This window comes from Triticum urartu, unplaced genomic scaffold, assembly GCF_003073215.2.
Source record: "Triticum urartu cultivar G1812 unplaced genomic scaffold, Tu2.1 TuUngrouped_contig_3883, whole genome shotgun sequence".
NCBI lineage: Eukaryota > Viridiplantae > Streptophyta > Magnoliopsida > Poales > Poaceae > Triticum > Triticum urartu.
In genome coordinates this window covers 1-7,399 of record NW_024114436.1, presented here as the reverse complement: position 1 = coordinate 7,399, position 7,399 = coordinate 1, and positions in this window count along the sequence as shown.

The following is a 7,399-nucleotide window of genomic DNA, read 5'->3' as shown; positions in this document are numbered from 1 at the left end:
CGTCGACGAACTAAAAAACAGTGCCAATGTAGATCTGAGAAAGGGGATAAAAAGAACTCACAGATGCGGACGAGCTGCGGAGGGTCGCCGTCGTTTTCTGGTCCGAATCAGGGTGATGCAGCGGCCTGAGTCGATGAAGACGAGGGGTTCGACGGCGGCGGCGGCAGAGCTTGAGCAGCGAAGAAAGGAGGTGCGAGGAGGAAGACGACTGAAGAAGGAGAATGGGAAAGGACCTAGATCGCGCCTATTTATAAGGAAGGGCCAATTAAGACGGCGCGAGAAACGAGGAGATTGAACATTATTATCCAGCGGCCCCGACGCCTCGGTTTTCGGGACGGTCAGTAAAGGCAGGGATCCGTTGAGGATATGGCGGAATAAAATACGAAGTCAGTGCAAGATGATGTCACGGCGGGTTATCATGAATCTAGAAGATGACGTCACTGCGGGCTATGACCTTTGCGCTGGCAGAAGACAGGAAGATGTATGTTTAAGGTATTTTTAAGATTGACATGAACCGATCCAAATCAATCTGGGGCCTAATGTTGGGGATATAACTATTTGAGTAAACAGGCTGTGAGGGGCCGGGCTATGTAAAGAAGACTCATCATGAAAGAAGCCCAAGACCCAGCATAAGGATGACGGTTCATAGGGCTTAAGGCCCGTAGTGACAAACCGCCATGATGGCATGACTTGTAACATAAGGTAAAGGTAACTAGTCACCGAGCCGGACACTGTTTATGAGCCGGTCGGGACTCTGTAGGCCGCAGGGCGTCAACCCGTGTATATAAGGGGACGATCCGCCGGCGGCTTAAGGACACGAAACAACCAATCGAGAACCGGGCGTAGCGTATCTCGCTCCCTGGCCATCAAAACCTCAAGCAATAACAAACCTAACTAGACGTAGGCCTTCCTTCACCGTAAGGGGCTGAACTAGTATAAACCTCACGTGTCCTTTGTCCCGATTAACCCCTTTAAGCTTCCTACTTGCGATGGCTCCACGATCAAGTCCTTGCAAGAGGACATCTGCCGTGACAATTCCACGACAAAACCAGCAGAAATGCGGGGTGTACTAGCTACCACTCGTCGTGCTGCTGCATCGTACGTCTCGACTCTTCAGATTGATTCTGAGCCCGCTTGACCACAATGGCCAGGCTTTCCGTGCAATGGCGTGCATGCCTCGGTATTCAGGCTTTGATGTAGCAAGATTTAAAAAAAATTCGGTTAAAGATTCTTGGAGAATCTAGGGGAAGGTCCAATTCTTGAGATTCTGGGAGAATTGGCCAAAAGAATTGGACCATAGTAGTACACTACTTGATCGGCCATGACGGTTGTGGAGCATACACGGGGTGGCTACATGTGCCTGCGATACCTGTCCCCACATTAATTATGTGTGACAACTGATATGTCTCAAACGTATCGATAATTTTTGTATGTTTCATGATATAATCCTTTCAATTATAAACACTTTGAGCATAGTTTTTATTGACTAACATATTAATCTAGTTCCTAGTGCGAGTTCCTATTTTGTGTTGTTTTTCTGTATTTTCAGGAAAATACCTAGAAAAAGTGTCAAAACATCAACAAAAAATAGTTGCGGGAGTTTGATGAACAGAAGGACCCCAAGGGACCTAGACCCACACTTAGTAGGCCCACAAGCCCTAGGTTCCCTTAGGGTTAGAGGGCATAGGGGCGCCTACTTCCTATGGGCCCCCGGCTGGCCTCCGTTAACCTGGCTTATATATACCCCAAAACTCACGTCTGAATTATCAAGTTTTTTTGTCGCCGTCACATCACGCTTTTCAGGCGAATTTCGTTTTGAGCCCTGATCCGGAACTTTGTCGGAGGGGGATTTCATCAACATAATCATAAACCTTGATCTTCATCCTCCAAGATGAGTTGTGACTAGTTCACCCCTTGGACTACGGGTTCATGGCGGCAACCAATGTTCTAATCTCTCCTCGTAGATGTATTTTTTATGTTCAATAAAATAGCTACATGAGCTTCACTACATGATTGTAGTTTATCCAATGAGTTTATGATGGAGATGTAGATCATGTGGACTCTATATGTTCAGTTTTTTATGATTCATGTTTGATATATAGATGCATGATTCTTTCTGGTTGCTTGTATTCCCTTGGCCAGTTAATTTAGAGCGGTCGCCGGTAGTTAAAGAGGTGTGCTTTAGTTTAGTTCAAGTCTTGCAAGTAATCTACCATAGTGATAGTAAAATATAAAAGACTTGTTTGAATTTTGGCCATTAAGGGTTAATGGTTAGTGGAGGATGAATAATCCCCTAATCATAACAGTATGTCATCGTTCTAAATGTAATTGTCTGCGTTTATACTTAATGTCTAGATGGTGCAAAGTATCTCGGACTATTTAGCTAAATATGCATGTCAAGGTCTCGGTCTTTAGTATTATGGATGTACTGCCTATATACATTCTCATAATATTTACTTATCTTTCATGAACATGAGTATTCCATCTCGCACTTATACCCATGAAAAAGTCACCTACCACACTTTTGATGCATTGGAGAGTTACACCTGGTGAACCTATGAACTCGGATCCAATTTCTACCATAAGAATCATCTTTCAATAACATTCACATGCTACTTTATTTTCAGTTTTGTTTTATTCCGAAAATACCAAAAATATTTATCACACTTTGTCTTTCAATAGTCTTCTTCAATTAGCAAGACTAGTAGGGATTGATGCCCTTGTTAGAATTGTTGGGAACACAAGCATAGTTTTATTTGTATTGCAGGACACACAACTATTGCATGTTCTTTCTACCTTCACGGATTAATACCTTGGTTCCCCACTAACAAAAAGCTTACTGCTTGCAACAACTCCCACGCTTGGGAGCCCAACATGTGTAACAAGTAGACTGAGTCTGCCAACAGGAGAGATGGTCAAGGCAAGGAGGATGGCATGCCCCCAAAGCTGGAGACTCACCAACACATATATTCTCTCTGTTGCAGATACAATGCCCCTCTGGGCCGCCCAACCTTTGGTTTCTGAAACAGATGGAATGTACATGTGGGTGGGTCTATGGCTGCAAGTTTTAATACTTAGACCATCAAAAGTTTGGGGTTTGCAAACATTTTCCATATTGTAAGACACTGGGCCCCAATGCAAGTTTCCCCGATATTCCAAAAAAAGCTCTTTGAATTGCAGGCTTTGAGGTTTTGTTTGTAGGCGAAAGCGCAACATGAATTAGGTGGTGAGTTAATCAGAGGATGGAGAAGAATGATGTTAACCTTGCACCTATAGGCATCAAGCGGGTGGCCCAGTCTGTGAGGTATTTGAAGAAGTTTTGAACGATAGGTTAGAAGGCCGAGGTGGTAGTTTTATGTTGGAGAGTGGAATAGCTAGATATGTGTGGGAAAGTATGAGATCATATAGCTGATGTCGACATAAATATCGTTTGCATCCATGGGATCAATGTGAAGGCGTGAAAATGGCGGCGCTCGGATGACTTGCAAGAGCTGAAATGAGTGGATAGAATGACTTGTGGTGGTATGAAATGATTGCAACCACAAAGGTTTATTGGTAGAAAATAAATGGAGAGAGTTCAAAATCTAATTGTTATTGAAAAAGCAACTAAGGCTTGGAAGCATGGATAGAAAACTAGCAAAACTATCAAGACAATACAAATACATTTGAACGGCTAGGGCAATGTCAAACACTTGAAAGTACTGACGAAAGAAAGAGGTGTGGTTCTAAACACAACACTGTAGAACCTTTTATACGAGAATAGAATGACTCGAAAGTTCCGAGTATCAATAGCTCAGTTTTATCATTGTAAACAGAGCTTTTCTTAGAACGGGAATTTGTAGAAAAAAAGAGCTAAGTCATGGATCAAAAGTTTCAGTTTAAAAGGGTCATAGGCACTGAATGTTGTGGCTCATATGCGAACGAGGGACATCGGGGCGGCAACCCCGAATCATGGTGGATGTTTTTTTTGTGGATGTAGCCTTGTTTCGCGGCTCTAAGTTTGAGCTCTGGTACAAGCGCTGCTTGTACCAGAACTCGTCTTCTCCTTTGTTTCCTCTCTTACGCATCTAGTTGATTTGGCTTGATCTCCACACTTCATATTTCTCTATATAACTTCATTTCCTTCCCTCAAATGGTGCATTTGTGGTGGGAAAAAATAAATATAGGGGTTTGCAATCTTTTGCATTTATTAGTCACGAGTAATAAGATCAGAGTGATTTTCCTGGAATATCCGGGGTTATGAGGTTTAAATAATGGTTGAACGAGTGTAAATAATATACTCATCAGTTACCGTGGTCAAACCAAGGAGATCAACCCACCCACGTGTTCAAGAGTCCATCCTATTATCTCCAATGCTCAAGTGGGGGGAAAGCTGATCACCAATGCCCATTGTGCCCCCCCGCCCCCCCGCCTTGTAAAGATGGCACACCTCGATGGGAATCGTGTCAGGGTAACACCAACACATTAGCCATGGCGATCCCATCTTCTCATGTGATACACCGGCCATGCTGAAATCCAACCGTCATCACCCATAGTTGAGGATCAAAGGTCTGGGCCTCACGCTTCGCCTACTAGGTGTCCGTCCGCCAACCGAGGCTTTATAGGTATCATACTCACCCACATCCCATGACCTGCACTAGAGGACCAAATTGGTGCATCCGATTATCTATGGTTATGGACACATGTAGTAGCTACACAAGACCCATTGTGACGATGGTGTTTGCATAGCTAGGAATTAGGTGAAGTTTCTCGTCCAGGACAACCATGGGGATCTACAAAAAGTTGTAAGACAGTGTAAGCATAGGGGTAAGATGGACAAAATTGACCTCGAAGCGCAACTATTTCACAAACTGAACCGTAGGAGAAATGAATTCACCCAGCTAACCCTTTTGTGTAGCGCCCGACAGGTTGGCGCTACACTACACTGAGTAGCACCTGACTGACAGGCGCTACACTCCTGGTCAGCATGCCACCCTGGGCCCCACTCTTGGTTGTGCAGCGCCAAGGTGAAAGGAGATGCACTACCTTATTAAAATTGTTGTAACTTTAATCCATATATCCGATGTAAACTTCCTTATATGAATGTTGTGCATTATTATGTGCTATGCAATGGTGGCATTTTCATCTATGTTAGGGTCAATTTGCATGATGAAAGCTTTGTTGCAAAAGTGCTCATAATATAACTGACAGAATCTGTTAAAACCTACAAACTTGGCATGATGATAGTCATTGACCTATAGCTCTTATGCATTTGCATCCAACATGAGTTTTGTACTACATAATGTGTACTTTAATGCCATGCCTATGCTTTCCATGTTAATCATCTTTAACATGTTCATTTCTTGCATCTAAGTGACTAACATGATATAAATGAACTTCTATTACAAAAAGTTGCATTTTGTAGGATCCATAGTAATTAATCCTGACATCATATGAATATGCATGATCTAATTATGTAAGTTGGAAAATTTTCTATCTACTTTAAGTCCATGTCATTTTCATACCCACCAAATGTGTCATCACTATGTTTTGAGACACTAAAGTACCTAAGGCAATGTTCTGCCAGATTGACATTTTTGTTAATTTCACCAAGTCCTTGGATGTCAACGGAACTTTGCGTTTTGTAAAATGCATAGTAAGTCAACCATGCTTCATATAAAATAACTTTATATATGAATTTTGAGCATCTCCATGTCTACTTTATAGTAAATCGACGATTGCAACGAGAAGTTCTCAATATCTACACAGATAAGTGAGAGGATTGTCGAAGATATATACTTATATACTCTTAAAATTTAGCACCTATAATGTTTTCTGTTAGTAGCAAGAGCACATGTTCTCTGATTTGGACTCTATTTTAGGCTACTGAAAAAGCTGCAGCTGCTTGTATCTGATTTGGACTCGAAGATATATGCTTGTATTGCGTACTGAAAAAGCTGCAGCTGCAGCTGCTTATATATATATAAGGTCGGTACAAAGTGAGTCGATTTGAACTTGATAGCCCAGGACGGCCTCGTGCTAAGCAGGATGACAAAATATAGTTGACAAGAAAACTAGATGTCAGTGCTACTAGCTGGAAGTCAGCAGGCTTATCTTACAAGCCTAATGAAAAACAGAGTTTAGTTATCAAGAAAACTAAGCCGGTCTTCAAAAAATTCTGAATAAAAAACATATCAAGTTCATGCCAAAGGGTTTTGTAAAACTCAAGATATGATTATGTAAGATATGCGACAAATATGTCAACAACATTAATGCCTACTTTAGTGCAACATAACATCAGGTTAAATGTTTTTAACATTTCCACATGTTGGATATACTGAAGTTAGACATGGAGATGCTCAAAATTCATATATAAAGTTATTCTATATGAAGCATGGTTGATTTACTATGTATTTTACAAAATGCAAAGTTCTGTTGACATCGAGTGACTTGGTGAAATTAACAAGTGTCAATCTAGCAGAACATTGCCTTAGGTACTTCAGTATTTCAAAACATAGTGATGCAAATATTTAGTGGGTATGAAAATGACATGGACTTAAAGTAGACATAAAATTTTCCAGCTTACATAATTAGATCATATTCATAGGATGTCAAGATTAATTACGATGGATCTTACAAAATGCAACTTTCTAGAACAGAAGTTCATTTATATCATGTTAGTCACTTAGATGCAACAAATGAACATGTTAAAGATGATTAACATGGAAAGCATAGGCATGGCATAACTCATGTAGAATGCAAATGCATAAGAGCTATAGGTCAATGGCTATTATCATGCCAAGTTTGTAAGTTTTAATAGATTTTGTCAGTTATATTATGATGCACTTTTGCAATCGAGTTTTCATCAAGCAAATTGATTCTAACATAGATGAAAATACCACCTTTGCGTAGAACACGAAAAAATGCACAACAATCATATAAGACATGTTTTCATCGGATGCACGGATTAAAAGTTAGAACAGTTTTAATATAAGGTAGTGCAACTCCTTTCACCTAGGTGCTGCACAGGGTAGTGTAGCTCCTTTCACCTAGGCGTTGCACAACCAGGAGTCGGGCCCGGTCTAGCCTCGAGGTGCCACATTGGCCAAGATTGCAGCGTATGTCAGTCAGGCGCTACTCAGTGTAGTGCAGTGCCGACCTGTCGGGCGCTACACAAAAGGGTTAGCTGGGTGAATTTGTTTAGCCTATGGTTTAGTTTGTGAAATAGTTGCGCTTGAGGTCAGTTATGTCCATTTTGTCACGCGTAGGGATCTCACTATCCTGGCCATACGTGGGATACAGTCTGGCCCTTTTAGCATCAGAGGAACCTGTGATACACCTACAACAACACATGGGTATTGTTCTCTCTGTTGGTGTTCATATAGAAGCGGACTAAGGGCCCTGACAACATTCTGTGGAG